This window comes from Solanum verrucosum, unplaced genomic scaffold (genome assembly GCF_900185275.1).
Source record: "Solanum verrucosum unplaced genomic scaffold, falcon-dt-bn FXZP01000175.1, whole genome shotgun sequence".
Taxonomy (NCBI): Eukaryota; Viridiplantae; Streptophyta; class Magnoliopsida; order Solanales; family Solanaceae; genus Solanum; species Solanum verrucosum.
The window spans coordinates 907728-919516 of record NW_026020399.1 but is presented as its reverse complement, the minus strand read 5'-3'; positions in this window follow the sequence as shown (position 1 = coordinate 919516).

Here is an 11789-nt window from a genome sequence, read left to right as displayed (position 1 = left end):
GCCCCTTTGAACAATGTTAATAAACTAAATTTGCTTCTGTAATATTTTTCTGTTATATTTCTAAAATCAATTTGATAACATCCGCCTCATGTCATAATTTTCTGCCCTCTTTAATTGTTATTTTAGTATGTGTTGACCTGTATTTGTATACCCATACACATAGCATGAAACCTTTTCACAACTCTGCGTTTGCTAGTGTGTTAATTAAAATCTAGAGGCCAATGTGAGACCTTACGTGCTAAATGCTCGTCCAAATTGTTTGACTTGGTGTTTAGGTGGGCCTTTATATTTTGTTTTGTCTAAATTCACCCTAATAGCAGTCAAATGCCTCTTGGACCTTACGTGGGGACACTAGACACCTTTTTAGAGACGAAAAGCATGTGGTGGTGGGGTAGGGGTAGTTGAGGCCCTATGGATATGATGTCATCGACTCGGTCTAAATGACAAACCTCGGTTTTGTCTGTCCCTACGAAAAGCCGATCGAAAAAAAAAAAAAAAGTCGAGTGCTGATCCTAAAGTCCTTCAAAGTCTCCATTTCCTTTGTCCCTTTATTTGTTTATTATATTTATTTGGGGTAGCTTTAATAAAAATAAAAAAAAAATGTGTTTATTCTATCTAATCGTGCAAATTTCTATCCCCTCGCTCATCTCTTTATTGCGTAATATTTATTTATTATATTATCACTTAGTCTCGCATGCTTATCTAATTAACTAAAATAATTAAAGTGCCTTTAATTGCTTAATATTGTTATCACCTAGTTTTCGCATGCTTAATTAATTAAATAAATAATTAGTTTGCTTTAATTGTTTAATGTTATTTATCACTTAGTAATCATGCTAATTAAATAAAATAATAAATGAAGTGACCTTAATTGCTACTTGTAACCCCACATATTGCATGAGACACAGCCGGGACCCACATTTGTGGACCTCGAGGGATGCCTAACACCTTCCCCTCGAGGTAATTTGAACCCTTACCCTGATCTCTGGTTCGTAGACCTTAGTTAGAATTAGTTAGGTTAGATAGGTGTCGTAATGCGCCTTAATTCGTTAGGTGGCGACTCTTCAATCACCCAAAGCCCAAAAGAGTTGTTAGGTCGTGCACCAGAACCCGTTTTGCGAAAAAAACGGGGCGCGACATCCGTAATGATCAGAAAGGTAGGGCGTCAGGCTGTAAGTCTCAAGGTAGTGTTTCAGGCACCAAAACTTACCCAACTTGCCCGAAATGTAGTAAGAACCATCCGGGCGAGTGCCTTGCAGGTAAGGAAGGATGTTTTAGGTGTGGTCAGTCTGGTCATAGATTGAAGGACTGTCCTTCTAGACAGGGTCAAGGAGGAAATAATGGTAGAGCTCAGTCTACAACTTCAGCAGCACCAGCAGGTCGCCCGATTCAGCAGGGTAACTCTTCTAGTACTGGTGGCGGACAACGCCAAAACAGGCTCTATGCTCTTCAGGCTCGTCAAGATCAGGAAGGTTCTCCTGATGTAGTCACTGGTACGTTACGAGTCTTTGATCTTGATGTTTATGCTTTATTAGATCCAGGGGCTGCTCTTTCTTTTGTAACTCCATACATAGCAGTCCAATTCAGTGTTAGCCCAGAAATTCTCTCAGAACCTTTCTCAGTCTTTACTCCAGTCGGTGACCCAGTTATAGCTAGACGGGTATACAGAAATTGCCATGTCACAGTCTCTCAGAAAGTCACCTCAGCAGATCTTGTAGAGTTAGAAATGGTAGACTTCGATGTCATTCTAGGCATGGATTGGTTACATTCATATTATGCCTCAGTTGATTGTAGAACTAGGATTGTTCGTTTTCAGTTTCCAGACGAACCAATCTTAGAATGGAAGGGTAGTAGCTTAGCGCCTATGGGTCGATTCATTTCTTACCTTAAGGCCAGAAAGATGATCTCTAAGGGTTATCTTTATCATCTAGTTCGGGTTAAGGATTCTAGTTCTGAATCCCCAACTCTTGAGTCAGTTCCTGTAGTCAATGAGTTTCCAGAAGTGTTCCCAGAAGATCTTCCTGGAGTTCCTCCCGAAAGGGAAATAGACTTTGGAATTGATCTCCTTCCAAATACCCAGCCTATCTCTATCCCTCCTTATAGAATGGCTCCAGCTGAGCTTAAGGAATTGAAAGAGCAGTTGAAAGACCTTCTAGATAAGGGCTTCATCAGACCTAGTATTTCGCCATGGGGTGCACCAGTGTTGTTCGTGAAGAAGAAAGATGGTTCTCTCAGAATGTGCATTGACTATAGGCAGTTGAACAAGGTCACAATCAAGAATAAGTATCATATCCCCAGGATTGATGACTTGTTTGACCAACTTCAGGGTGCTAGTCATTTCTCAAAGATAGACCTCAGATCAGGTTACCATCAGCTTAGAGTCAGAGATAATGACATTCCGAAGACAGCCTTCAGAACTCGGTATGGTCATTACGAATTTGTAGTTATGTCACTTTGGACTAACCAATGCTCCTGCAGCTTTTATGGATTTGATGAAAGAGTGTTCAAGCAGTACTTGGACTTGTTTGTTATTGTCTTTATTGATGATATCCTCATTTACTCTAGGAATGAGGAAGAACATGCGAGTCATTTGAGAGTTGTTCTGCAAACTCTAAAGATCGCCAGTTATTTGCAAATTTAGTAAGTGTGATTTTGGTTACAATCAGTTGCCTTCCTTGGGCATATTGTGTCTAGTAAAGGAATTCAAGTAGATTCCCAGAAGATAGAAGCAGTGAAACAATGGCCCAGACCTACCTCTGCTACAGATATCAGAAGTTTCTTGGGTCTACAGGCTATTACAGACGGTTTGGAAGGATTTTCATCCATAACCTCACTATTGACTAAGTTACTAGAAAAAGGTTAAGTTTCATGGTCAGATGATTGTGAGAAAAGCTTTGCAGAACTGAAAACTAGGTTGAATACAGCTCCTGTCTTGACTCTACCAGAGGGTTCAGATGGTTATGTGATCTATTGTGATGCATCAGAGTCGGCCTAGGTTGTGTGTTGATGCAGCGAGGTAAGGTTATAGCTTATCTTCAGACAGCTTAAGGTACATGAGAAAAATTATCCAACTCATGACTCGAGCTTGCATCAGTGGTGTTTGCACTCAAGATTTGGAGACACTACTTGTATGTGTTCATGTAGATGTGTTCACAGACCATAAGAGCCTTGTATGTATTCACCCAAAAGAGTTGAATCTTCGCCAGAGAAGGTGGCTTGAGTTCCTCTAAGATTATGATATGAGTGTGCATTACATCCGGTAAGGCAATGTAGTAGCAGATGCTCTTAGCAGATTATCCATGGGTAGTGTATCACATTTGAGGAAGAAAGAAGAGCTAGCAAAGGATGTTCACAGACTTGCTCGCCTAGGAGTTCGTCTTATGAGCATATCAGATGGTGGTGTAACGGTTCAGAATGGGGCAAAATCTTCTTTGGTAGTAGAGGTTAAGGAAAAGCAAGATAGTGATCCAATCTTTCTTGACTTAAGGTGCAGTCCACAATCAAAGAGTGGAGGTTTTCTCCCAAGGGGGAGATGGTGTACTTCGCTATCAGGGTAGATTGTGTGTTCCTGATGTGGGTGAATTGAGACAGTATATTCTCGACAAGCCCATAATTCCAGATATTCTATTCATTCAGGTGCCACTAATATGTACCGCGATCTGCGGGAAATCTATTGGTGGAATGGTATGAAAAGAGATATAGCAGATTTTGTGGATAAGTGCCCCAATTGCCAGCAAGTCAAGGTAGAACATCAGAAACCAAGAGGTCTGACTCAAGAGATTGACATTCCTACTTGGAAGTGGGAAGTGATCAACATGTACTTCATCACAGGTTTACCTCGTACTCGCAGACAACATGACTCCATTTGGGTGATTGTTGAAAGGGTTACTAAGTCTTCTCGCTTTTTAGCGGTCAAGACTACAAATTTGGTAGAGGATTATGCCAAGCTTTACATTAATGAGATTGTGAGGTTGCATGGGGTTTCTTTGTCTATCATCTCAGATAGAGGTCCTCAGTTTACCTCTCATTTCTGGAAGTCATTTCAGAAAGGTCTTGGTACTCAAGTTAACCTTAGCACAACATTTCATCCACAGACAGATGGTCAGGCAGAGCGTACCATTCAGACCTTAGAGGACATGTTGAGAGCTTGTGTGATCGACTTCAAGGGTAGTTGGGATGATCACCTTTCTCTTATTGAGTTCGCCTACAACAATAGTTACCATTCTAGCATTCAGATGGCCCCTTATGAGGCATTGTATGGGCGTAGATGTAGATCTCTAGTTGGTTGGTTTGAAGTGGGTGAAGCAGCCTTGATAGGACTAGATTCGGTCCTTGATGCTATGGAGAAAGTGCAACTCATTGGAGATAGACTTAAGACTGCCCAGAGTCGCCAGAAGTCTTATGCAATGTGAGAAGAAGGGAACTAGAGTTCCAAGTTGATGATTGGGTTTTCCTGAAAGTGTCACCTATGAAGGGGGTGATGAGATTTGGAAAGAAAGGAAAGCTCAGTCCTAGATATGTAGTCCCTTACCGGATATCAAAAGGATTGGTAAAGTGGCTTATGAGTTAGAGTTACCAGCAGATTTAGCAGCAGTGCATCCAGCCTTTCACATTTCAGTTTTGAAGAAGTGTATGGGTGATCCAGCATCCGTAGTGCCATTAGAGACTGTGGCTGTAAAAGATAGCCTTTCTTATGAGGATGTACCAGTTGAAATTCTCGATTGTCAGGTTAGGAAGTTGAGAAACAAAGAAGTAGCTTCAGTCAAGGTTTTGTGGAGAAGTCAGTCTGTAGAGGGAGCTACTTGGGAAGCAGAAGCAGCCATGAAGTCCAAGTATCCTCACCTCCTTACTTCCGATTCCATTCTCGGTTGAGGTAATAGTTCCTCATTAGTTTTTCAGTCATTCATGCATAAATTCAGTCTTAGATTCACGTTCCTCCAGTTGTACTTGCATTTTCAGTGTACTTTCATGTTCTTGAAACTTAGTTCAGTTAGAAATTCAGTTCTCAGTGTTTAGTGGTAGGGATTGCAGCCTTCTCCCTCCATTTCAGATAGTTGAGTCTTCATTCGAGGACGAATGGTCCCAAGGGGGAGATAATGTAACACCCCGTATCCGAAAATAGACCAAATTGCAGATTTCTGGTTTTGCAGGTGGCACTTAAGGGCACCATCCACGGACCGTAGAAGGACCCACGATCCGTCCTGCAGGTCCGTGGTTCGTGTCAGCAACCTCCCCCAGAACACAGCAAGAAAATTCAGCTAAGTGTTGACCCACGGCCGGACCTACGGTCCGTAGGTCAGGTCAGGGACCATGGTTCGTGACCGTGGATAGATGCCTCTAAACCTAGCTTCAATCCTGATTGACGGTTGAACAGGACAGACCGCCATTCGATGCACGATCTGTAGGTCTGACCGTAGGTAAGGGTAGCAGCCAGTTAAATGAAAATTGTGATTGGGTGAACTTCAGATTGTCATAACTTTTAGCACAAAAGGAATTATGTGTCCCATTACCTATGATATGATAGATAATTGAATCCTCTTTCCAAGGCCACCGAGTTTGCTATAATCTGACCTCCGAGTAAAACGTTATGCTCGTTTTAGTGAAGGCCTATTGGGCAGACTCGACCGATGACTCCAATCGACGGCCGTCGATTGACCTACAGCTCGTCAGTCCCGTCCGTCGGTCACTCCGACAGCAGTTAAATCAGGGGTCTTTTGGTATTTTCCTACTTCGTTTAACCCCTTAGATACGTCGTTTAAACTCTAAATCATGAGGTTTCAGTCAGTTTAAGCCTAGAAACATAACTAGAACTTATCCAAGTCAAATCATTAATCAAAACTTAGAAAATTAGAAGCAAGAGAGGAGAAAAAGGTCAAGAACCCTTGTTAAAGAACGCAACAAGGTTCCATCAGTTCCAGCCCCAAAATCAAAAGATTTCTCCATGGAATTTGTCACCAGGTATGTGGGATGTCACTAGTGGGTTCCTTTCGCCCATTAGGTCCCTAGAATTCAGTCAGATTCTTGATTCCATGATTATGAACATACCTAGGGTTTCTAGAATTACAACAGATCATCATGAATTAGTTATTAACATGTTCCAAATCAGATTATCAAGTTATTACATCGTTTCTCACATGAATTTTAGAATCCTAGCTATGTATTTCTTTAGTTATTGATTTACACATGCAAGGTCAGACATCTCAGTTATTCAGTTATACATGCCTCAGTGATTAATGCATCATTATTAGATTAATTGTTGCATTCTCAGTTTGCATATTCAGTTTGAGCTATCCAGTATTTACAGAAATTCAGTCATAACTAGTTAACTACTTAATTCATTAGGAGTAGCATAATACCGAGTTGGACTACGGTTCAGCGTACCCATATAGTCCCAGAACTACTGGCCACGTAGGTGTAAGTCCCCTATGTGGGAAACATCAGTTTAGTGATCACGCCAGCATGCCTCTATATCTCTGGCATGGTATATTGGGTCCTCTCGATGAGGCGTATACATCGGACTCCACATTTAGCTCATGTGGTTTTATGTCGGTTATTAGTAGCTACCACAGTTCAGTCAGACTCTATTGCATTGACCATATTTCAGTACAGTCAGTATTCAGTCTCAGCATGTGATAAATTTGGTCATTGCATCAGTTAGCTCAGTATTCAGTATTCAGTATTCAGTAATCAGTATCTATACCATGTTTAGATTATTTCATTGTTTTATTAATTTGTTCAATTATATGTTCTTTCAACTTTACTCTATATTGCATGCTCAGTACTTTCAAGTGCTGACGCATATGTGCGCTACATCTTCTCGTGATCATGCCAGCAGGGTTAGCTTGGGATCACTTGTAGTCCTAGGTCCCGTGTCCGCGTCTCGGGGGTAGCTCGGGGTGTGACACCCATGATTTAGTTTTTCCTGGATAGCACATAGAAAATCAACAACAGTATTACTTTTTATTTTAAAGCATTGAAAGAAGCAAGGAATCAATATTTTTAACTAGAATAGAGTAAATAAAAAAGAGTCACAATTTTTTCAGCCATAATTCACATCAACAAACGAAATAACCTGAAATTCATCTCACGGAAATCATAATAATCACATATAAAGGGAATTTCAACTCAAACCATCAAGACCCTCAAAAGCACAACAATCAAGAGTAGAACACACAGAAATAGAAGGAGATACATAACGAGAAGCATAAAAGTAGAGTTGAGAAGATCCGATGATAACAATGTAAGAGTGATACCTGACGTGTCCTTTCAAGGGTAGGATGGTAGGATGAAAGCCACGTATTGTGTACAGTGAAGTGAAAAGTCAAAATTACCCTTACCTTAAATTTAATGAGCAAAAACAGACATGTTTATACCTCTGTTGTACTCATGCTTCTAATACGGTAGAATATAACGCATCTTTTGTTAGACGTTTATGCCATGTCCGAAAATACATATTATTACAAATTTTTGGTGCTATTATATAAGCAATTTTTGAGCAACTAATTGATTTAACGTTTCAATCACACTTCATCCAATTTTAGGTGTTACAACGATTATAAATCAGTATAAAATCTAACTAAATGAGTTGAGATCGTATCCCACAAGGAGCGGTACGTGTTTTAAAATTCAATCAAGAAGTGTAAATGTGGTGAAATAAGTCATAGGAATAAAAATTATCGAATAAAGACATCATTCAAATTAAGGGGTGACACGAATGTCAGATGGGGGATTTTGATTTTAATTATCAACTACAAAATAGCAGTCACAAACAATACGAATTAATAATATAGAGACGGATTCTTAGGATGTGATCGATTATAGACTAATATAGACATATGGTAATTTCAACTATTAGAAAATAGCTAGATATTAGTGAGTAGGTTAGACTATAAAGGAGGGATTTTTCTCTCAAACAATTACCCCGAATCAAGTGATTTCTCTCGAACATCAACAAGCATGCAAATTAAGAGCAGCCCTCACCTTAATCCATTCACTCCTTCGAGCTGAATGTGTAAGATTGCGTTTAGGATTTACTCTCTCGAGTTAAACCTAGGTCAACCGAATACCCACAAACCATTAATCAAAAACCTTATTTCTAAAACCACTCTCTCGAGCCAAGAACACAAACATAGAACTGTGTTTGCAACTACAATTCTTTAATTAAACCACAATTTATGATTAAACTCACTTTTAAATAGCATTTAAACTAACAATTAGCAATACCCTTAAACTAAATCAGCCCATAATCACACCCTAAGAATTGAGGTTTTAGCTAGACATTATAAAAAGGTAAAAACAATTACCAAATTGATTATCCATCAACTGGGTAAGAGTGATTTCGTCTTTACAATGGTTCAATTTGATGAATCTCAAAGACCCACTTGCGAATTCTCAAAAGTGAATTTCTTCAATACTTCAAAGCTAAGGAAGAACTCTAGAGAAAACAGTCTCAGATGTCTCCAAACTTAGTAATAGATTCAAAAGATAAAAATAAGATACAAGATACTAAACTAAAATGTTCAAAATCCTATTTATAGTCGCCAAAATGTGCTACAAAAAGCCCATTCGGAGAAGTAATTCAGACCTGCCGAACCACTCGGCGAGCCGCCCTTTGGTTTCTTCCATCGCCTTTTTGCCTTGGCATTCATCATCCTCATGGTCTATTACTTTGGGCGATCTATCTTTGCTTCGAGGAACCACTAGGCAATCCACCAACTGCTTCTTTTCATCGCCAACATGGTTCTTTCCTTCAGGGCTTGTCACACTGGGAACTTTAGGCGGTCTGATGAGACACTTGGCGACACACCGAGTGCTCTTGGCGATCCTCAGGCTCTCCCATCTTCATTTCTTCAGCCTGTTTTGTTCCTTTTTGCATGTTAGTGTCCTTGCTTTGTTTCTCAATCCATATTCCTGAAAATCTAGAATTTAACATCAATTATTGGCACAAAATAAGTATTTGATGACACTAAATCTATATAAACAAAGCCCTAAATGAGTGCAAATCTCGAACTCATCAACACCCCCCAACTTAAACTTTTGCTTGTCCTCAAGTAAAACTCAAGTTCAGGAGTTCAGAAAGGATGTCTCAAATAGTGCTACATAAGACTCAATCATTAATGCACACAACAAGACTCAACTTACTCATGCAATGATCAATTGTGCACTCAAAGATAGTTGTGACTCACCATTATCAAAGATGCTCAAGTTCACAATACTTGCTTCAAATGCAAGTTCAAGCTCAACAAAGGTACTCAAATGCCCTCACAACAGAGATGATTCCATATTCACACATAATTCTTCAACAATTTATAGTTTCGGAATCACATACGACTCTCCCACTCACAAGATGAACACATGCATGACTTCACCCATATGTTTGCCCTTATTTTCAATCACACTTGTTTTCAGCTCACTCAAGATCACAAAGGTCTTTCAACTCTTGTAACGGGGTTGAGTGTAAATGTATGATCATTTAGGCTCAGTGGATTTTACCCTCATGAAATGTGGTCTGAACATCACTTTCTTTCTTTTCTTCAACATTTTAATCATGCTAAAATTTCACCCCATTATTCACTTTCACATGGACTACCAGATACCCCCGTTTCTTTTGCAATTTTCACAACTTTTTTATTCTTTTTTTTTTATATGGAGGGTTCCATCTTTTTCAAAACCATGGATCAAAGGGACTTCTTTCACACTTCTGATATTACCTTCTCTTTCCCACCACAAACTTAGGCTTTTGGCCTAAGTTGGCTATTCAAACAAACACACTTAATGAGGATTATGGGTGAATGGATAAAGAGGGGTCTTAATTGCTGAAGATTCTTCCAGAAAAGGGATAAGGCTCAAAGTGTTCAAGCAAGGTTACACATCTCACAAGGTTGGCCACAAAAGAGGTATATTGTCAAATTGTTTCACTCTTCAAGATGTTGCTTAAGATCAAAATGCTTGCATCACTTAGTCAATCGGACCAACGGGGAAAATTCTAGGTGTCATAACACAAGGTTTAAAGTAAGCTCAATCACACAAGTCATTGGCACCAATATCAAACAAGACTCCACACTTTCGGTAGTGTGCAACTTTCATCACAAGAGACTCTATTCGATAACCGGCTACTCACAACAGATGTAAAAAGTCAACATATTGTCTATGCAACTTCATTTGGTCTCATCGTAGCCGCACATTCATTTTTGTTTGATTAAGAACACTATTCAAGTCATCGGTATTGATCATAGATACTCAAATTTGCACAAGAACATCCACATTCAAAAACAACAAGAGGTGGCAATTTTTTTTAGATGTCTCAAAAACCATTTTCATTCATAACAAGGAGTCACAAGCTCAAACATCCAGAAGATACATCAACACACATTTAAAACACAAAAACCCAATATATATTTACAAAATATAGTCAATAAGAGGCAGGTATGGAAATACCTCACCCTCACCACAAAAAAAAAGTAGTTGTCCTCAAATGCAACTAAGGTAATCAAAAGTCAATAAAAACGACAAAGAGGGAGGTAAAGAAAAATCATGTCTACACATTTCGCTCAATTCTTAGGGCATCAATGACTGGGGAACAACAACATTGGCTCCACTAAGCTTGCATGGACGTGCCTGTAATGAATCTGTACAATTAATGCACCATAGCTCCTCAACCTCTTTTTAGGCCCTCATATGTGGTCTCATCTTGGAGAAAGCTGTTCATCATCATCTCTTGCCTCGGACTCAGCAGCAACCCCTCATCAGTTCGAACCTCATTTCCGTGGTAGCCGGAGGCACATCCGAATCAGCTGGCATATCAGGGATCTCCACGGTCCCAAAAATATCGAATATCCATGGACTTCAGCTGGTTCGTCCTTTCTCAACTCAGTAATAGTAGCCTTTAGGGTCGTACCTCATGAGTGGTTCCCTGGCCTCTCACACACATCTGTCTTTACCGTAAGGGCATCAATAGATACACTAAGAGGTGTCACAGCAGCAGTGAGGTCACTTTCAATCATTCCAGGGACTGTATCATCTAGCATGGAGGATGCCTATCAGCAGAATGGGTTAGATGACCCATCTGTAGTATCGCAGCCTGGTGGTGGAGGTCGGGAAGCAGCATCACTAGCAACAGACCTAGGAGGCAGAGGAGCGGTAGAAGAACTCGGAGTCATGGAAGGGGCATTACTAGAGATACCTGAAGGCCCAGGGGCCAGATAGCAATAATGGCTCTGCAGGTAAAGTTCAATGTCAACAGCCGGAGATAAATCCACCGGGGCTGCCTTGTTCTTCTCATCCTCATCTTTAGTATATTGTCTTCAATGCGCCGGATGTCGTAAGAGGAGGGTGGGAATCACTTTCAATCCTTTTTTCATCACGGGGCACTTGGGCTCGTCGGCAAAATTTGGTGATCAACACCGAGAATGGGAGTGATGTGTGGCGTTGTCTGGCCCTCATGACCATCTCTTGTCCAACGATTATACCCAAGTTTAGACTCGTCCCATCAATGATTGCAACCAAGACAAGCTGCCTTCGTGTGGCGGAGGATAGACTCATTCTGGGACGGCATGATAGTACTACCGATAAACTCAAACCAGTAATCACTGCTACATTTAGGTCTTTCTTTCTATGGGTACTCCAAACCTCGATCCACTCAAGGTGGTGTCAGAAATGAGGGGAGCAAGCAAACCTCTTTAATTATCCAAGGGCGTCATAGTGGTAGCCACACTCTGGTAGTCAAAAACATACCCTCTACCAAATATAATGTTAATATAATCGCCGCGTGCATGTCACTTCTCTCCCTC